Below are 22,450 nucleotides of genomic sequence, written 5' to 3' on the forward strand. Positions count from 1 at the left end.
CAATTGACAAGGCAATGTGTGGACGCCTATCAGAGCAGGATGCATGAAAATCCTCAAGAACCCATGTCTAATATTCACTAGAAAGTTATCCATTTTGCTTTGAAACAGGTGAAAACCAGACGACTTACTTTAATAAATATTCGCAGGTTAACGCGATAGATGGGCAACGCTGAATTGCGTAACGTGGTCAAAGAACAGCATCAAAATCTGCTGGTTATTCCGAGGATTCGTCATGAAAACGGGAGTACAAGGGCCCCTGGAAAGCCCTGGAAAGTTAGAAGAAAAAGAAAAAAAATAAAATAAAATAAATGAATAAATATATATATATATATATATATATATATATATATATATATATATATATATATATATTGTTCATGACATTTTCAATATAAAAATGTAATGATAATAAAATGAATATAGAATCAGAATTGACCACAAATGTAATATATTTTTACAGGTAGAAAACAGTCGAGAAATTGTGATCGCTCATAAAAAGTAGTGGATTTTTTTTTCCTTCTTTTTATTCTTACACTAATTTTTGTGTCAAACTAACTTGAGCTTTTTCACGAACAACAAAATATATAAAATGATATGCATAAACAGTAGATATAAGTCCCGTTCTAACATGTTTAAAAAAAATGAAAGTTAAGTATGGAATGTTTCTGATAATGTGTGTCACTTTTTTTTTTTTGCACAGGGCAAGCTTTCGCTGACCTATTTCAATTCTGTTGCTATAAACAGCTGTCACCTGATGAGGTCATTCCGCTGAAGTGGTGAAGTAATAGACACCTGCAGCTCAGCAGATGTCCCGTCAATTATTACCACTTGTTCTTTGCCAGCCTCGCCCGCCATCCGCACTACATACGGCGTTTCCGCGAGGAAAGCCATAATAGTCCTTTAATTACAGCTTGCCCTCGATGAATTCATCAATGATTTCATCTTTTTGTTTTGTTTTGTTTCTTCTCAGTCCCATGATGGAATCCTGGCATGCTGTCACTTTGCCGGGCGTGTCGCTCAACTTTAATGCCAGCTTAGCCGGCGTTTCACCGCGTTGCGAGAGGGTAACATGTAGCAGGGCGTCCTTGCCTCTTCGGACTTAGAAGTTAACCTGCTTAAGCATCTGCCTCGACGCAGGATATCAGGTGAGGATCATCCAGCATGATGGATCAAATCTCATCATTGGCCAAGCACGCAAGCGCTGTCAAGTTAAATACATCCAGGAAGGAAGTGATGGCAGCCCACACGGGCAGAAATGTTTCAAAGCATCCATTTACTCACTGTTGACTCTGCAGTTTTTCATTTCTTGTTCAGGAGAGGTACGAAGTTGACGCAGAAATGATTTGCATTCGGAGGTAGTATCAGTAGCGATCTATTCTCCCAAAAGAAAGATTAACAAATGTTTCGTGACACCATGTTTGCTAATCAGCTATTGTCTGTGCAGTTAGCAAACGTAGCATAAGTTGAAATGCTACGTATACTTTACAATATTTCCTCTTTCTTTTTTCGCTATTTTGATTTTTGTATCTGCACACTACGTCCAGTCTCTCGGCATAAGTAGGATAATGTTTTCCTATCGGTCACTGCCGAAAAACCAATTGAAGGACAACGTATGACATCACACTATGCGGCGAGACGTACAAAATTTCTGATGCTACGTTCACACCAAATCCTTTTGAGCGTTCCGCTTTGCTTAATTCACTCGTGTTTCACCGCAGAGGTGTTCCTGGACGCAGCCGCTCATTTGCGCTCACGGGGGAGGAGCTTTGCTATGTGACAACAACAGCGTTTGCAGAAGAAAAAAAGGTTTTGACATCGCATTCAAGTAGCCGACACTGTGCTAAAGCTAATGCAAACACTATTATAGGTCTTGGTAAAGTTAAACAACTGTAAAAAAAAAAAATAAATAAATACAAAATTAACGGACAATAACCTCTCAGCCATTAACGACCGCCGTAATTATACAGGCAAAATGCTTCAAAGACATTTCAAATGAACAATGCACTCAACTTGCTGTGTAACATTCACAGGGAGTAAAGGAACTGTGATCGCTGCACTTCCTTTCCAAATATTTGATTCAATTTGTGTCAAATTTGTAATGAATTACCAGACTCAGGAACTCAAATAATATTACAAAAAAAAAAAAACTGAGAGTAACTCGTTACATTACTTAGTTACTGACAAAATGTAATTTATTAAATGCGTTAGCCCCAACGCTGTTCATGAGAAATATCAGAATACCCGGTCAAACCACCTGTAAAGTTGATATTTTTCTGGTTACCACTTCAACCGAAAGCACCTTCAACAACCAAAAATGGCACTCACATGTGAACAACAAAAACAGCAAACAAAAAAACACAATTCCATCGAATTTTTATTTATTTTTCTAATAAATTGCAGCGTTTGTGTGTACGTGGCCTCGGTGAGCTAGGAATGAAGAGTCAAGGAGAGAGATGAGGGCTATCAGCGGAGCGTTTGAAGTGTATCGGCGCGGGCCAAACATCTGAAGAGGACAAGACTGCAAACATGTCACGCCGCAGCCTGCTTGCACTTAACAGCACATGTATGGCCTCCTCTACTCTTCCTCATCGTTTTCTTCGTCTGCGCTTCCAGGTTGCCCTGACCTGGCAAATTAATAATAATAATAAAAACCTGCAGCTTGCACTCGTTGATACAACTTTGAGTTTTTCTATCAGAAAGGCGTGTCTGCAATTTTGCTGGTGGGAATGCTGAGGAGGTTTTCCCACCCGGTTCCACCAGCAAAGGCAAAGCCCTCCCTCCTATAATCAACCTCCTCCTTCTCCTCCTTTGGAGTCCACTCCATACATTGTCTCCACTCACTTCACAACAGAATGCTCAGCCACGCTTCCTCTCTCGGTCGCGTAATTACACGACATTCACCACCAACACAGTGAAATTTACGGCTCGGCGTTTTAATATTATTTGAGGCATACACGGACAAGCCAAGCGTGATGGATGGAAGCCGGGGCCCGGGCTATTGCAATTCCGAGCATGACGCCGTATTGGCAGCCAGCAGCTTTATGCCGCCGCGGCCCTTGTAGGCGGCTGCCGGCAGCGGGAGCTTGATAAATTATTGATGACGAGGTGAGACGAGCTGGTAAACGCGAGGCAAGGGTGTTGACCTGTTTGCAGCCTCACGTAGATTCGTGATGGGATGTTGAAAAAAAAAAAGAGCACGTGTCCTTATAAAAGTCAAGCCGTCATGTGAATATTTCGGCGAAATTGAGTTGACACTAAGTCAAGTTTAAGCCCCTTTCACACTGCCTATGTAAAAAAAAAAAAAAAAAAGTCGTATTCTCTATGAACGGCACCGTCACATTTCGGGGACAGTTTCAATTCTACAATTTTCCACCTTCAGAGGTCTTGTCAGAAGCCACTTTTGGACAGCCTGAAATGAAAAATGAAAAAATGGCACTTAAGTGAAATGTTGGATGACGTTGATTTTCAGCCTGCGGGGGTTGTATCAACACATGTTTTTATACTTCCTGTAAGAACTTTCATTTGCCTTTTCCTGGTATTGTTCCTTATTTTTTGTGTTAGTTGCTGCTTTGCATAAAAGACACCAACACAGGATGAGTCACAAAGTCAACCTCATAATTTTCCATCTTCGGAGGTAGTATCAGAAGCTTCTATTACGCTGCAAGTAAAAGCCGACGTCTTTGTGACTTTTTCTGTGTGGCCGGTTTTCAAAAATGGCACCGACATGGAATGTGGGCCCACCTGGCAATTTTCACCCTTAAGGCATCGGATCCAAGCCACTTTCACACTCCCGTTTTTTCCTACCTCACTTCTCGTTTGGCTAATTTAAGAACTTGAAGAAACTTTCAGACGGCGTTGAAGGCAATCTGACAGTTTTCCGCCGTTGTGTTATGACACCACACTCAATCCATAACCCACTTTTTGAGCTGCCGTTGCTCGGGAATTAAAACATTGCGTTTTAATGAACCACTTGTTGGGAGGAGCATTGATTGTGCAGACATTAAGCTGAGATAAGATAACACAGTAGTACATTCTCTAATCTGGCTCTGTCCTACTTCACACTTGACCAGATGGAGATGTTATTTCTTTCCAGTGAAACGCCAGCGAAAATCTCTTTAAAAATGAATCCATTATTTACACCCGCCGTGGGCTTTAGTGCAAATCAGGCCCACGACAGGGCTCTTCGCCTGATGACTTGTAAAACACGTTTTCTCTTTGTAATCGCTTTATTTTTGCCCTTTATTAAAGCATAAAAGATAGCATTAGACGCTATCATTTCCGCAGTGATAAGAGCAAGAGAGAAGCGGTGATAGAATCTGCTTTGCAGGAGGAGGCATTAAGCTTGACCTGCTGTCTTTGTCAACACTTGTCAGATAAAGTGAGGCCATTGTGGAGGCAGGTAACACGGTACATGTGGCTTACGGGGCGCTGGCCGAGGAGGGGGATCACCACCTGAGATTTATTGAAATGGCTAGTGATTAAAAAGAAAAAAAAAAGGAACAATGATGGCTAAGCAGGTCGGGTGCGGTGTCTTATTCACGACAGGAAGAGGAGCGCACTTGCAAATAGGCGGAGGATGAATGCGATTCGCAAACAAGCCTCACTGGCTGGGATTGTCCTGCAGACAATTAACACAATGGACGTTTGACGCGGGGCAGCCGGGACAGGAGATAAGTTCCAGGTTATTGTCCGTGTGACGGCCTGGCTGCAGAATGATGCCTTTCTTTAGCGCCAATTAAATCAACCCGATGGTCGCGGCGACGCTATAACGTAACCATCTCATCTGTGAGGCCATACGAGCTGTCGACAGAAAGCAGTAGACGTGTTTGAAACCACCACAGCATGGAAGAGACAGAATTTACCCACATTTTTCCTGTCTTGCTGCTCCGCATAAACGGCAACGTGGCTCCTTTAAAAGCAGACATTGTTACTCATTTGCTTCTGTGTTCACGTTTTGCTTCAATAACTTGAAAATGTATTGGGAGATAAAATTGCCCACACAATTATTGTTTGTCGTGCGAGGTAAAGTAATATAAAAAGCTCCTTCCATACCACCTTGAAAAGTCAGTATTGTTCTATTCTGTATAAATGGGGATTAACTTGATCCAGCAATTTTGCAACATCTTCTCACCTTCCCCCCTCACACTATACTTGGAAAATATGGTATTATTCTGCCATTTTTTTAACATTATGTTGAATGTAATCTTTCACCATTTGGGAATATTGTAAAGCCCCGTGGACGCCGCTTGTAACAAAGAGAGTTGAGATTTTTCCGCTTTTTTAATTCATTGTGACAAATTGTTGGATCTTTGGACGCTGGAACATATTACACTGGTCCACAAATTTTTAACTTTTTTATTTTTTTTTAATCAGAGATGCAAGTAAACTTTGCTAGATTTTTTTTTTGCGCTGCCCTTGTTTTTTCTCTCTCTCATGGTAATAATAATAAAAAATTGTAATACATTAAGGAAAGCTGTTGAAATTAAAGCGTTAACTTTGTTAATTAATGAAAAAAATATTTATCAAATTAAAATTATGTGTTTAGAAAAATTCACTCAGTTTACTTTGTTTTATTTACTTCCTGTGGCAACTGACCTCTATTCTGCAGCCAAACTTAAAGGAGTGTTACTTTCACTTAATTTTGTATTCAAAAGTTGCTCGACGGCTCATTGGAGAAATCAAAAATAATTTGTGCACTTTGCAAAGCCAAATTCAAATACCATAGTTAGTAGTTGTGCGTCTTTGGCGTATTGTTCAACAGGTGGAAGAGAATCGTAATCAAGAATCAAAGGAAGAGAACAGTCTCTTCCACATTACTGCCAAGAATTAAAGTAAATCGGTTACTAGCTTTGTCGAAAACTATAGTTGAAAAATGCAATTAATCGCGATCAATTATCGAAATTGTTGGTTAATTAGTTAAAAAATGTTAATCGATTGACAGCACTAATTTAAGGGTTAATTAAATTCAGCAACAGATGGAATTTATTTCTGAAGCGTCATAGCTCTAATTTGTAATGCATTGTAAAATCCATATCGCACAAGACTTTACAGGTCAAATTTAAAAACAAAAAATTTAAATATGTCCAAAAAAGAAAGCTATAGAGCAGAAAAGTAAAGATATTTTTAAAATCTGTGTCAAAAATACATTCAAGGGGATACTTAAAGAAATCCATTAAAATGTGCTTTTGTCCATTGTTATTTTCAAATAGAATTGCTCTTGAATGGTAATTTTGCTTTGAATCTTCGAATGTATTGCGTGGACCCTTGGCAGTGCCACTGTACAGCCCGCGTCACTATCTGCGCATGCTGAGCTCTCCTGCGTGGTTTAATAAATATTTTGAGATTAAAAGCTGCAACGCTGCAGATGTTCCAGCCAGCGTATGTTTTTTCGTGTTAAGAGGATACGTTTAATTCAAGCAGTGAATAATTATTGAAAATGCCCGGCCGCAATCCTAATCTGGGGTCCAATCAAAGCATGATAATCTGAGTCAGATTAAATTTATCCCTTACCGCCGTGCTCGCACATTTCCATCTGCTTGAAGACATTTCAGAGGAAATACACATTTTCCTTAAGAAGCGAGGAAATTAAATGTTGTCGAGCATGTTTGGCGTCACTGTTTACCACACCAGGATGGATTAAAGAGAAGGCCCAGGAAGTTTTGTTGTTGTTGTTGCTATAACTCATAAATCTCAGAAGTTAGTCAAATTTCACACGCTTATACCGAAAAGTCTTTGTTAAATTTAATAATAATAATAATTTGCCCTTTATTAGTCCCACAATGGGGAAATTCGAGATTCGAACCCAGGCCTCCTGGGGAGACTGGGTCCTGAACGCGGCGCCTTAGACCACTCGGCCATCCTGGCCATTACTCAATTGTATTTCCTCAAGTGATTGCACCAAATAAAGTCATCTGTATCCAGATGATTTTATTTTCTGCAACTACGAGAGAAAATTTCAATTGATTAAATTTCACCAGCCATTTTTTTCCGTGTGTACTAGACAGATGGGCGACTTGTTTCTGACTGACCCGAAATCCGGTATGGGATTTCAACATGACGGGACATAAAAAACAATAGGAATCTATTCTGTGAAATTAGCAGCGAATCAGACACTTTGGTGAGCTATTTGCTTCTACTTTTAAGTCCTACCTGAAAAAGCCCCTTTTACAGAATCACCGCCAAATTTTGGTATGCACCAAAACGTAGTCGCGACGGGGTGCGGCCATCCACCAAGCAGTCTGACAAGAATTCACAAAAAACACTGGCGATCCGATGCTCTGAAATGCATATTTTATCAGCCATTTGATTTTTAAGGTGGCATTTGATAGGGTATCTCCTTCCAATTCAAAGACAGTATACATCGCTCAATAGTTCAGACCTCACAGACAAGCAGGCTGAAGACTGTAATTAACGGGCACATTTTGAGCCCACGTTTTTAAATGTGTCGCATATCGACGGAAGAATTCATCATCAGGCCAATAAAGGCAATGACATCATCACACGTGCCCTCCGTTCTGTCCCACTGTTTCCGCTTGAACCAGGTCCCGTCTTTTTTATGAGGCACAAAGTGAAACTCTCTCAGCTCGGGGCAGGACGGGGCACCCGGGGGCAGCCGAGGCTTTAAATCTTGTTTGTCGGGCTCTTGTCCAGCGAGACAGCACTTAACCCCCGACTGTGTACTGTCACCTGTGGTAAACAGTCTGACATGTTAAGTGTCGGAAGGACTGGTCGGGCTCATCTTAGGGATAAGAAGTCGTCTCATTTATGATAGTAAGACGGTAAAAACACGAGCTTGCCCCAAGTTCAACTTTGCAGGATGCACCTTTGACCCAGAGAAAAACGTTCTTGACATGGTTGACCTTAAAGGGAGGCAGAATGCTATGTGTGTGGTCTGCATCGGAGGATTCTGTTTGCTGGACCATGTTGGGCGCTGGTGGTTACATTTCACTACTTGTGATCTTTAGTAATCACTGTTTTGGACTCAATATTATGTGGCAGTATTTTGATTTTCAAGACTGTTTTAATGTTTTTAATGCACAGTAATGTTAACAAGATTGGCGCAGTCTCTCAACCCCACGCACTCCTCAGCAAAAAATTCTGAAAAACTTACACATCATCACCACTTTCCCACACAGCACGCCGAAATGAATCAGTGTTTAGTGCAAACTTCAGCCTTCACCATCTTTGCTGGCATTGCCTCACTGAATGAATTCAACACACCATTTTTATTCTGTTTTATTTTGTCAAGTGGTTGCATGAAATACAATCATCAGGATTCAGATCATTTTTTTTAAATACGACTTAAATATGCACTGTATCTAAATCCAGACGATTATATTGTGAGCAGCCATTTGGCAAAATATTATTCAACACTTCATTTTTTCCAGCGGTCTTCCTCCTGCACAGAAAAAAAAATTGTTGAATTTATTCAATTTGGTCATGTTTGTACACAAAAGGAATATCATCTGGATCCAGATTTTTTTTAAGTAGACAATACATCTACTTCATAAATGTAACTGAATCAACTTTGAAAGTATATTGTGCGGCTACGTGATGAAATAAAGTTGCCGGAATTCAAAAGGCCATTATTTCAGTGTGTAAAATTAAGTATGGGTATTTTTTTATTTATTTATTTATTTTTTGCAAATGTTTTAAGCAGTATACTCCCTTCAACATCCTTTTTGCCCATCCTTGTTGTCAGTTCAGTGTTTCTGACCAATAAATCACAGAATAACGCAAACACTTTCAGTCAAGCTTGTCACCATGCGACTTATTTTTTAATGAGCGTAACCAATTGGATATGTTCCGTTGGCAACTGTCTTGTTCGTGCTTGCCTGAAACACTGAACAAATGCAAGCTGCCTCCATGGCAGAGCTAAGCTTCTTCATTGGCGTCCTTTTTCGCAAATTTCCCCTTGAGAGATTATCATCTGTATAATTTCATAAATGAAAATTTACAAAAAGGGAAATATAAACCTGAGCAAATTAATTGACACAAATCAGAGGTTTATTATTTATGGTGAACAACAAAATGTGCATTGAAATATTACTCATTTACTTGCGCATTTTGCTGGTCATTATTTGTATCAAATCAAAGCAGCCAGCTTCTAGTCGAGCCGCCGTGTGTAGAAAATGACGGAAAAGTCCGATCATAAAAGCAGGAGGAAGTATCATAATATCTCTTTACATCATTGATGGAGGTTATTGCAAAAACATAAACCCCGGCTGCAGGAAATGACTTGACAACTGTTAAAAATGTCAGTTAAATCGGATTGTTCCATTCGGCCTTCCTCCGCAACACGTTTGCAATGTTGCAATGATGAAGGCGCAGATCCACCCCCGCTTTTGTCGAACAGACCTTGTCATCTAGATTTTGTTTTTTTAGAAAAATTCTCAAGACGCAACCACTTTCAACATAAAGAGCTTTTGTTGCAAACATTTTGGACCGCGCACCCCCTCGAGCAAAAAAAAAAAAAACGAAAGACAGCAAGTAAGTAATTAGACTGTCCCGCCGTGACACATTTCACCTCCCGCACCTCCTGGAGGGCACGCCACAGTTTTGCAAAGGCCTGTTGGAGATGAATATGACCACAGCGCTTACATCACGGTTGAACCCCGAGTCATCATTAAGTCAACTAAAGGCTTCCGCTGATATTTCGCAGGCTGATTCCCACAAATTGCTCCTTTTGGAGATGGTGCACAAACGGGGGGGGGGGGGGGGCTTTGAAACAGACTGCCCACGTCCATATGGCTTTGCAGATAAAAGACATTTAAATCTGGGGGACAACACATCAAATAGAGTCGACGTGTGCTCACGAATATCACTGCAGTGAGCCTTTTATCCACTTTGTAAGCCACCCTCCAAATAATTGTCCAAAAACTTGCGTTGCAGGGTTATCCATCCTGCTCGCAATGACCTACTGGACACTCTGCTCAGTTGATGAGTCTTATTATATTCTCAACTTGAGGACCTCCTTCTCAGCAGTGTCCTAATTATCTGTGCAGGCCTCCGAATGCCACGAGTGTCTCATGTTTTTTTTTTTTTTTTTTGGGTCTCCCACAAGCCTTTTTGTGCAGTGAATTGGGTAATTAGTACCTGTGGGATGTGTCAGTGTGATCACAGGGGCTTCATAAGAGATTTCTGCGACTAATAATAAACCCTCTCAAATCAGACGATGGAGTGTGGGTGCACCCTCTTAAGTCGCATTCCCACCAGCGTCCCGAGAGAGAAAAGTGTTCAACTAAAGCAGAAAACTTGTGGTCTGCATTGATGAATACAGGAAGGGTGGTGAGGGTACAAGACCTTCCATAAATAGCAAAAATTTGAAAATGGTCGACATTAGGGCTGGACCAAAAAAAAAAACGGTCTGAATGGGAAAATTGGTTTGCATTTAAAAGGTGCGAGTGCATCAAACCCAACCCAATCAAATCATTATAGTTTAAAATATATTGAGGTTAAGGCTGTCAAAATTAAAGTGTTAACGCTGGATTTTTTTTTTAATTACCACAATTAAACATTTTAACATAGTTAAAACGCAGTTGTATTTATTTAAAAAATACATTTGCATTCAAATTCAAATAAAAATACGGTACCATATTAGTTGTACATCTTTCGAACAAAACATCGTGCTCAAGTTATCACTGGGCCTTGCAGAGCAACACTGCTGGCGTGTGGTGCATGTGGCCAGAACTAAATGCACTGGATAAGTTTTGAGAACTTAAACTTTATATTTGGTCATTTTTACATTAATTCCAACAGATTATTCGAGTGATTATCTGTGATTAATCGCAATTACTTGGGGATTTATTTATTTTTTTTGCGATTAATTACACAAAAATTTCAATCGCTTGACAACACTAATTAAGACATGAAATAACCAACAAAATCGTGAACATGTTAAAAATTTACTGGCAACAACAAAAGCTGTTTGCGACCATTAAAACAGGCGAAGGTCTTTGCGACCGTTTGCAACCTTGAACGAACCCTGATTAAAAGTCATTATTCGGGCTGAGCGCAACCCTCACGGCTGAGTGATGTGCGGGCTTAAGAGGAACAAAGCATTTTGGTGGGATCTCAGGTCATTACAAAAAGAGCACAAAGTGAATCGGTGGATTTATGTTCCTGCGCCCATGCCTGTGTTTGGTGAAGATCCAGAAAGACAGTAAAAGCATGGATTGTATTTTCACTCTTGGCGGCAGCACTTCATCACCAAGCCGGCAAATTTGTCAAACAGTGGAGCATTTTCGTCGACATCGCGGCTTCACTCAAACAATAATTTCTGTGCCGCTAATGTTGTTTTCTAACGCTAATCTGCGAGTCCAACCATAATGGAGTTATTTGAATATTGCGCAGCAGGTGTTGAAAATTGCACAATATGTACTTTTACTTACCAGTTGCGGTTTAAAAAAATAAATGAATAAATAAATCACACATAAGGTTAGTATTAGAATGTTTTTCAACCCGTCCTTAGCTCCACCTCTGCCATGCTGCGTTCAAGCATCTAAGTGCACAGGTGATAAAGCGGCACGAGCGCTTCGACCGATTAGGGCCCGCTCGCCTCTGGTGTCTCCATTTGATATAAGAGCTCTTCTATGCAAACGCGCCGTCCTCCGCCTCTTCCTCCCCCTTTTGTCACTTAAAGAATGCCGGGTGCCCGTGTGGATTAATTAAAGTCCAAACATTAAATATTGATTGATGCATTATCAGCAGCTCACAGTCGCCTCCTCTCAGATTGATTCCCGCCGTGATTTATTGTCATATTTGCGGAGTCATTTCACTTGATAACAAAGAGAAATTGCTTGCAACCTTAGCAACCCTGCCTCCCCCCACACCACCCCAACCATTAGACACCACCGCCTGCCACCCGCCTCCCCTGCTTCTCCTCCTCCGCACCATCCGTTCCCCCTTGTTTTCTCTTGTCTCATGTATTCATTTACCTCCTTTTTCCCCACCGACTTTTCCCTCTTCATCTTCGCCGTCGTCCTCGTGTCACTCGACAATACGTCAACTCCTGACAGCCGCTAGTTATGCTCAATTCCCCTCAATAACATACAGCCGCCAGCCACATTATTACGTACACCTAATCCAGGTTAGGGAGTGTTTCATATGGCCAATCTGCCATGTAATTTTAAAACAAACAAAACCTCAGAGAAAAAGCCCTCAAAACGCTCAGCCTACATATGCTCACACATGCAGTACAGTACCAAAGTATTTGTTGCTAGCTCATGAGTAAGCTCTCCCACCTCCTTCTAAATTTGACGGTCACTCACAAATTGGTACAGACTCACGAAGATCAACGTTTTTAGCTCCTCTATCTTTCCCTTGACGCAGACCAGTTTCCCAGTCCCTGCTGCTCTGAAACATCCCCACAGAATAATGTCGACGCAACCATGTTTTACTGTGGCTTGGTGAGATGTGTTAGGTGTGCACCAGTCATAACCTGGTCTGGAAGTTTTGCTGTGCAGACTTTGGCAGGTTTGTTGGAGTGCCATATTTTTTCCATTTGATTATGAGCAGCAGTGAACTGAAAGCAATTCCAGGTCATAAAGCTGAGAGAAATTAACAACTTGTGCAAAGCGGTTATTTTGGCATGAAGAATCCAAATTATAAACAAATATTCTGTTTGGATTAAAAAAATAATTATTTACTAAATAATTCTATTAATATTTCTTCATGTTGATGACTCAAGTATGAATCTATAAATCTGGAAAATAAACTGAATTAGTAATCAATTATTATTTCTTAACCTGTGACTGGTGCTGTTATGTTGCGTTGAACCATCAAATAAAATTCAGTTTCGAAATTAATTTAAATGAGTGGTTGCAATGGAACAAAATGGTTAAACCAAAACAAGGGAGTGATTAATTTTCCCATGTGCTCTATGCTAAACGGTCATGACAGTTCGGTTCAATCCTAAAAGTGGAGTAGCATTCTAGTCAAATGAGCAGGCTATTTGTCAAACGTCCATTTCCAGTATTCTTGTTCACCTTCACGGTGCAGGACGTCCACAATCAGTGAAAATTAGCCAATTAACCCTAATTAGTGTGCATATTCTCGCAACTCACCTTGTGCTTTGACTCCATTCAAAAGCCTGTTCAAACACGCGGGTCCCCGTTACAAGCTCATCTGTTGTGCCCCGCCGCTTAATTAAGGCTAAATATGCTAATCGTTCATTTGTATTTTTCCCATTGGCCCCATCGTGATAAATGACTGCAGCGTAATTCATCTGCGGCCCATGTCATCTGTCTCTGTCATGACAGAACCTCGGCGAGATGAAGCGTCCATCGTTAGCCGTCATCCGTCACTCCGCGGGGAGAGCAAAGTGACACGTTGGGGATTTACTCGAGCTTTTACCTTTCGGAATATGAGGATGTGGAGAGTGCATATTGCTCATAATGAGATGTTAGGATCATCGCCAACTCGCCAATATTTATATCATGACCTCCGAAAAAAATTTTGGGGAGAGGAAATTGTCCATTCCTGTGTCAAACTTGCCCCTTTATTATCTGAACAGGTGATATAGTTCGATTTTTTACAGTCACATTTTAAATATTTTTTATAGATGTTTCTGTAAAGCTGTCCTGCTCTTTACCTACTATTGCAGGCAAAATTGCAGGCATGTTTTAGATGTGTCCCTCCTCTAGTACACCGGATTGAAATGATTAGCTCATCTCACCTGTAATGTTTTATCAAATATTTGTAAATTATGTTCATTTCAAATGATTTTCATAGAAATTGATATACATTTTGCATGCAAGTTAATTGAGTTATATTTCATGAATTCAAAAGATTCATTTTGTTTTCATGATTACAGCATATGTTATTAATTTTTCCCCAAATATACTGTAACAATAAATATTCATAAATGTTTACCTGTATTAACATTTTTGGGATTATAATTTTCATACTTGTTTTAATTAAATAGCTGTATTAATGTTCATTTTTGAACAAATGTTCCTAAATTTCAGAATGTAAAATAATTTAATTTAACTGGCCAAGCTTATTGTTGGAACACAATAAGCATAGTTGTTGATGTTGCTTAGCTTGTTTTTTTTTAGTTTTTTTTATGCAGAACCCATTAAAACGTTGACCATCCAAGCTGTAAAGAAGATCTGGCATACATCAGCCTTTGTCTTTCACACAGAACCCGGTCAAGCAGGATGTCACTATAACTGTCTGAGCTTTTGACACCACGACAGGCCATCACGCCAACAGATAATTTGATGGTGTCAGAACCAGTGTCTGATGCGTAAAACTCATGTCAGTTGCTTTTGACACAAGAGATTTCAAGAAGTGAGTCAGCGGTGTTAAATTTCGTCGCATTTCTGGAATTCCTCTTCACACCGTCTGTATCCCACCTCTTATTTGAGCTCTGATTCCTCCTTGTGAAGTCTGAATTCCCGGGTTGAATTTGTTCTCCCATTCCATGTGGTTTCTGTTTATATTCAAAGTAGCACACAACAAAGGCAGAAAAATGCAGGCAGTGTAACGGGATCTGCAAACGTTCCACCAGTACATTATTCCCTTCACACAGGTGCCGTCCAGCCTCTAATATGGTTCTGCTGCCACCTCCAAATCCAGTAAACTCCTTTGCGCTCACAGCAATTACGGGAGTAAACAAAGAAAAAAAAAGGTTTTGACATCGCATTCAAGTGGCCGACACTGTGTTAAAGCTAATGTAAACAATATTGCAGTCTTGGTAATGTTCAACAGTTGTAGAAAAAAAAAAAGTGGCAAAACCTACCAGGTTTTTTTTGTGTTGTCAAGCTCTGGATGTCCACAGACGGCAAAAATCATTTTCTCTTCCTTCTCTTTTCAAACAACCCGCCAAATGTTCATGACGCCGAACGTGACATAATCCGTCCTGGAGCTGATTGGCTGCCGTGACATGACACGCATGCCATCGCTCCAAACGTGTCATTCGCGTCGCTCTGCACGCAACCGCACGCGCTTGTGCGAACTCCATTGACTTAGGTTCAATTGCACCGCCGAAAATGCTCGCAACGGATTTGGTGAGGCTTTAATGCCAGTTTGTTGTCTTATCACCTGCCTCCAAACTTGACGGGCCATTCATTTTCTATCATCTGCTGATTTTCCTTGTCATTCTCTCGAGGAAGTGGCTGTAATCATCATAAATATCCGTCGACATGGCGCCTACGACATGGGTGCTTTGCTTTTGCTGTTTGTTACCTTTTGACTTGTGTAGGCGTTTCTCGCTTGCCCCCGTCCTCTGTAACTTCAGATTCTATTCTTTAGTCTCAACCGAACGTCATAAATAAAGTCAAAGTGCGTCCCCAGATCGATTCAACCGGTAATTAAGATGTAAAGCGCTTCGTGATCACACCTGCGATAATAGCAGAGGGCCGCCGGCGGTCTGACGTCCATTCTGAATGTTTGGAGTGCGTTTTAAGTATAGGCTGTTGGGAGCCAGCAGTTTTCATGCTAATGACGATGTTGTGCGGATATCGACTCACACTGGAGAAGAGTCACAATCACTTGCTCAAACAAAGGACTTGTAGAGGGTTCCAGAACAGAATCACCTTATCTGCCAAATACAATAATTGCGTGACAATCCCCCCCCTGTGACGTTTGTACGGATCATATTGGCAGGACGGAAAGCTTCAACCCCATATTGAAAGAAAAGGCTTCATTAAGGAGATTGGAAACACATCATGTGTTGACGTTTCTCCTGGGAGGACGACAAAGACAAACGCTTGGAAATTTGTCTACTGGTACTGTTTATAAATTTGACCTGTTTGACATTTAAAAGCAACTGAAAAAAACATAACTTTAAGTTCTTATTAACAGACTGGCAGAAATTTTTTAAAAATTACATTTTTGTTTATGCATAGTTTATTCCACTTCAACTTTGATCTGTGTTTACTAAAATGGACTATACATTGACCAGTTTGTGTTCAAACAAGGAAAATGCTCGTAATCGAGAAACTGTTCATGCCACAAATGTGGACACTTCTCGTGTTCCAGAGGTGCTTCAAAACAGTCCTGAGAACTGTTTGCGTTTCCACCACATTTGCACAGATTCCCGCAGAAACATGCATCTGTTGGTCTTCCAAAGCTCATGAGGGAATCTCAAAAAAAGAATGGATAAAATGACAGAATGATCAGAATGTATCATAAAAATCTTTGCATTTTCCCTCATTTTCGGAAACGTTGATTAAGGATGACTCATCCATTGTTAATGTCAGATAGGGTGTTAATACATTTGAAGAGAATAGTTCATAATTTAAAACAATTATTTGGAGGGTATTCTTGCCCCGGGTCAAAATTGACCCTGAACATGCTGTAAGTTTCCATTGAAAATTAATGGTCTTTTTTTTTTTTGTCATTAGTTTTGACACTTTCAATTTTATTTTAGTGGCAGTAGGCTTTGGTGATTTGAGTCACAATAGTGTGATTTTTTTTTTTTTAAATAATTATTTTTTGTCATTTTGACGCACTGGCATAGACATAAATCAAAACAAAAGAATGAATGTAGTTGTTGCACTGAGTGGAAGCCCTGTGCACGGTTGTCTCGAAAATCTTTGGCCGGTCTCATTTGTCCAAAATCCAGTGTCTTATAAGACGGGACATCGTAGCCAGTCCCCCTAAAAAAAATTCTCAAACAAAAAGTTCACATGTGCATTTCATCACATTTAATGTAAAGATTTGCCAATGTATTACTGGTCTCAATTTTGGGAAACTAGTGTGCCACTTGTAGCATAGGGTGGCCATTTGCTGTACTGCGACAAGTGTTATGACACAGTGTCACTGCTTCACATGTACTTACGATCATGCCTTAACGGCAGTCACATGTTTCCGCTATTTTAAGAATATTTTTTTTATAGGAACACGGATACGTGTGAAAACTTATGGTCGTCTTCTTATCAATGAAATGCGGAGGTCACGCTTCTCCCAGGCATCTTGGTACAACCATATGCCACACACTGTGGCATCTTCACCGTGGAGACAGAAAATAAAGTGGAAAAAGTCACAGGGAATTCAATGCATTAAGTTTGGCTCACTGAGCGAGTAGCAACGCAAGATGGCCGCCGGTGGCTTCACTTCTCTCGATGCCAGGTCGGCCGTCATTGATATTCCATCACATATCCAACCTTGGCTCAGCGTAGCGAGCAAGGCTAACCACTATGCTCATCCTCAACCAGCTTGTTGTCACAACCGTGCCGCTGCCTGAATAAAGTGTCGCCCTGTTGCGAGAACATTTTACTGCTCCCAATAGCGATATAGTTTGCCGAGTGCAGCAGAAAAGCGAGTCAGAAATCTTCTGTAAATTGGAAAGACGAGAGAGTAGTGAAGTCGTCTGAATCCCTACTTGAGCTATATCTTTCCAAAAACAGTTTTTACAACGCTTTTGTGATGTAAACGTCCCCATTAGGTGCTCTGACCAACATGTCTTCTCTGGGGACCAATTCTTTCAATACGAACTGCAGCCACTCGTTTCACAAGCACACGTCGCACGCTTTTATACAGCAGTCTTTGTTTTTGCTTCCGATTTGCATTCACAGCTTTGATGAGCCAATACGCTTGTGCTCTGGTCCTGTTTATGTGGCGAGCAGATGTGAGCGCCGGGTATGTGTGTGTTTTTGAGGGGGAATAAGGGGGCTCGTGGGTGGCAGGGAAGCACAGCCGCTGGCGAACCCCTCAGCGTTTGGGCACTCGCACGCCGGCGTTAACGGCTCTGCTCCAGCACCCGGTTAGGGTGACACCTCCCCGGAGATGTTTGCAGGGAGATGTGCGTACCCAGCCCCCACTGCCACCCTCTTGTGCTTATTTACACTCGACGGGCCCGCGTTTGGCTGTTAACAAGGGGGGAGAGGCAAGGGATGGGGGGGTATAACTGGGAAAGCAGCCGTCTTGTGAGCGCCAAGAACTCTTACTGTGAATATTAAAGAGAGACGGAGAAGTGAAGAAAGTGGAAAAGCAGCTATTTGGACAAAAGAGCCCCCGAGCATATAATAAGCATGCCTCTTTCACTGCGCAAAAGTAGGGAGGGCACTGAATGGGAAAGGAAGTCATTTAAAAAAGAAAAAAAAAACTTTAAAAATAAATAAAAAAGAAAGGAGTGTTTATGCATATGTACGCAGGGTCCATATGTGTGTGACGACCTTTTGTGTCGTTCACGGAGATACAGCGATCCAAACTATTGAATCGGAGAAGGTGCGGCGGCATTTGTTTAGGTTTTAAAGATGAGGCGAGCCGCAAGATGGAGGAAAAGTGGCACTTTGGCGCGTCTGATGCCAGGCTGTCTGGACCAGCAAGTAGATGGGGTGGTACTGTTTGGTTTGAACACGCACGCAATCACAAAAATGGAACTTTTATGCTTATACAACAGGAATGAGCAAACTTTTGAAGGCAACATTTTATTTTCAATATGTACAGATTGGTCAAGTCGAGATTGAAGAAAAAGTTCAAATGTGGGTGAATGTAATGGATAAAACAATTCATTTCATTCTCACTTTAAAAGGTATATCCGTACGTGCATCTATGTATGTACGTATATGTGTATGTGTGTGTGTGCACGTGTGTGCACGTGTGGCATGCATGCATTTTGGTTTGCACTTCCTACTCCTTTTTGAACGAACAGGATGCTGTGTTTTCAGTATGGGATAATATTCATATTGTTTATGTATTAACATTTTTTATTTATTTTATTTTTTGCACTGCACTTTCCAAATAAATATTCAATTAATAATACATAGTATTACTGTTTTATAATTAATTCAATTATAATCAACAGCTATTTAATTAAAAAATTGGACGTACCTGTTTTTCACAACACAGCGACCATATGAATTTTTTTTTTTATTTACAACAAATCAAGTAAGCAATTATTTAATTAAGTAGAAATTAGTTGTTGCCATCATTATTATTATCATCATTATTAATCAAACAGAATAATCGCCTTTTCAGGGGTCTCACGCTGACTTATAACTCACCAATGTTTGGAGGCACATGTATCTTTTGTGTTTTAGAGGTCCTGAGCACCACACCCAAAAGTCCCGGAAAGGTGAAAAGGGTAGCCCTCGACACTAGTTTTGCCAATCATCATGAAATTGGGTCTTCCTAGATGTCTAGTATAAAAGGACACTTGGAAAAGTCCCAATCAGAAGCGGGTGTGTACTCGACAGACGGACAAACTTCGTTGCAAAAAATCAACTAAAAAAAATACAGTTTTTGCAAGAATTTTGTCAAACACAAAATAGTCGTGCCCATGGCTCGCTGGGGGATTAAACAACGGTCTCACTGCAGCACTTTGTCCACCCACCAAATAGTTTGCATGGGGACATATTTTCTCAGACTGGCTTGTGCTTCTGCTTCTAAAAAAAAAAGTAGCGCAACTACTTCAATAGCCTTGCAAACTTTAAAGAATTGTTTCCCGCAAGTTGCCGTTGCAGTCGCCGCAAGGTGCTCTGTTTGGATTTTGTGACTGAGGTTCGACAGAATTGGGAAGAGGTAAAAGAGACGCGACAGGCCAAGGAGAAAAAGGGAAGGGGGCGGCTGAGAGGTGACTTATTGAGTTCCCCCCCTCGGGTCGTCTTTTGGCCAGTCATCAGTGACCTGGCTTGTCTAATGTCGCTCGTTCGACAAGACCTGTACAAGTGGGCTAAATAAAGACTGACAAACCAACCCCCCCCCTCCCCACAACCCCCCACGCACGCACACACTTTACAAGCGCCCCTCAAGCAGATTTCAGCCCATCGGAATGGTGCGTCGGCTTGCTCCTTAAAAGATTTTTTAATTCTTTTTTTTTTTGCTATAATGCACAAAATTATTTTGGTACTATTTCTTCTCTTGTATGGAATATGTTGCTAATTAAGTCCCACCTTCTAGCCACAGTATTTGGCCTAAACAGTTGTACACTTTTTTTTTTTTTTTTTCAAAAAGTCTTTTGTGGCTGAGTCAATATATCAAAAATGTTTTGAAGAAAATTTCAAGGCGTAATATTAAAGTCATTATTTTGTAAAACGTATTATATTGTGACAACACATTTTTAATTGATGAAAAACAAGTTGTGCTGCTTAAATAAAATACTGAAAATACTGTGTGGCAGCTGGGATGTGAGGAACACATATGAGGACCTCACACTGCGTCTGCACACCGGCTGGGTGTGTGTGTGCGTGTGTGTGTGTGTGTAACTACTACAAACAGAGCAATTACAAGCAGCGTCATATTTCGCAGCTCCGTTCATCCCTAAAATAGACAAATTTAAAGGATGGTGGCGCATGCGGAGGGTGAATTGACACAGTATCTATAATTCGAGGCCTACGCTGCTTTTCCACTGCACGGCACAGCTGTGGTGACGAGGTCCTATCATATTTTTAAACATGTAAATTTGATTATGGAAGCACCGGGGACCGGTGGCAAGCATGTCTGCCATGCAGTGCTGCGGTTTGTGGGTCAAATCTTATTTTTACATTTGAATGGCTACAACAGGCAGAAAAAATATAATCTTTCTTCTGTATCAGCAGTCCCAACAGTCCCTGTTTTGTCCCGTTGTGGGAAAGCAATTGTTTGAGACAAGTGCAGTATTTCATGTGGCACACAAGACATGAGCGCTGTCTTCGTCGGATTAGTTGATGTTGGGATGCCGTGTCGCTGATTGAAAGCAGCAGCAGCACAAGCAAAATGTATATTATTTTTTGGAACATGTTAAACACCTTTAAAAAAAATGCATTTATATATTTATTTCTGTGTTTACAATATGCTGAACTTACTTCAATAGTGTGACACCTTTTATAGCAAATTAGCACATTTTCCTCTTTTTTTTTTTCCTCTTTAAAAATGTCCTTAAAATGCTCACATTGAGGTGAGGCTGGAAACACTTTATCGTTTGCATGTCAAGTGTGTGCCTGTGTGTGCGTGTGTCCTCGTGCAGCGGTTAGTGTGTGGTTGTGACCTGTAACACCTCTGCGACACCTCTCAACTTGTTTTCCCTCAAACAAGCCGCACTGAAAGGAAAGTGGGGTGGGTCACGCGGCAGGGAGGGGGTGCGCGTCTGGAACGACGGTGGAGCTCATGTAACAACAAACAGGGGCCATTGATGCCATTGATATCAGGTGATGCTGCAGGAAGTTGTCAAGGGGCACAATGGGGGGCTCGTAGGGAGGGGGGTTAATGGGGTGAGCTGGTGTAAGGGGGGGAGGTGACGCTCAAGGACAATAGAGAGGCTTGATCTCTTAATTAATGGAGGCTATTCTCCTGCACCGCTGCAGGTTGTGAATTTTAACGCGAGTCATTTTTCAGCGGCGTGTTCACCTGTAGGACAAAAAAATAAATAAAAAAGCACCATCATTCATTTGTAGGGGCGGAAACCTTTTTTAAAACCATCAAAACCCGTCTGTTCAACCATTTTAGTTCAGTGGGAGTCTATTCTGTTTAGTCCTTTTGCGCAATTCCTTTTTTTTTTTTTTATTAATTTATTTTATTTTTGCTTTTCCCACATGAGCGCAAACCCAAGATGGCGGCGTCCGTGGTAATGGCGGCGTATCATCTCTTTTTTTTTTTTCTCAGGAGGCTGTTCCGGTTGCATTCATAATGCAGCATTAGCATCGTAAACCATTGCTTCCGAGTTTTTATATATCCATCGCAAGATCTCGGTTACCTAAAACGGATGTTGGAATTACAACTGACTTTTTTCAAAGAACATTTTTTTGTTGATTTTTTTTTTCTAAACTTGGTTTAACCCGAGGACATTCAATGCTAGCCTGCAGATAGCTAACCGGTCCCCTCAAATTAAAGATGAAAGTCTGCAGTTAAAGCACATTTTGTTGGTTTCATTTGAAATCCACATATGGTGGTGTTTGGAGTCAAAAAGATGAAAAGTGTGCTCGTTCATGTCCCGTCCCCGTGAACGTTAACGTACTTCCTGCACAAGATGAGCTCATTCAAGTGTAATTTTCTTTAGCTAGAGATTAATAATACACATCAACATTACTCTGGCCATATTAGATTTTTGACACATCTTAGTCTATGGGCACCATAAAAGACTTTTTTGAGCTTTTACTAAGGAGAGTAATTTATAAGATAAGTTTTTTTCAACCGGTGCAACCAAGGCACGTATTTTGCGTGAGAAAAACTTCACGGTGAACCACAAAAAAAAAAAAAAAAAAAAGAAGTTTTGTTATGCCTGTCGCTATAATCCACGGGCATACAAAGAAATATAATAAAATCATTTAAATAATAATACAATTAATAATATTAATTAAAAAAAAGGTTGCTCTGAATATATACTTTCACTTTTAACTACAAGACATAACTGATTTTTCTGAGTCAGCACATACCGACCCGAAAACAGTGAGCACAAAACCGAGAACCGAACCGCCAAACATGGAGTACCCTTGGATGATGTCACACATTTATCTTGATGTCTGGGAGCAGGAGGCCGGCTTATGACAATCCCTTTAATCAAGCTCCTAATCCTGGTGCAGGACGT

General features: G+C 40.8%; 1 long non-coding RNA gene across 6 annotated transcripts in view; it reads left to right on the plus strand.

Moving 5' to 3' along the window:
• The window catches only part of LOC148337015 (uncharacterized), a 150,418-nt gene that overhangs the window by 124,879 nt on the left and 3,089 nt on the right, over positions 1-22,450 (plus strand). For 5 of the 6 annotated variants that reach the window (XR_015843247.1, XR_015843249.1, XR_015843241.1 and 2 more), the window contains 2 exons: positions 971-1,145; positions 2,401-2,650. This is a non-coding gene — a long non-coding RNA (uncharacterized LOC148337015). Of the gene's footprint in view, positions 1-970; positions 1,146-2,400; positions 2,651-22,450 lie in introns of those variants that run through there. The other variant, XR_015843243.1, reaches the window with a different exon arrangement.

The sequence above is a fragment of the Idiotropiscis lumnitzeri genome, chromosome 5 (genome assembly GCF_059441095.1).
Source record: "Idiotropiscis lumnitzeri isolate Australia: NSW breed Sydney's pygmy pipehorse chromosome 5, RoL_Ilum_1.0, whole genome shotgun sequence".
Lineage (NCBI taxonomy): Eukaryota > Metazoa > Chordata > Actinopteri > Syngnathiformes > Syngnathidae > Idiotropiscis > Idiotropiscis lumnitzeri.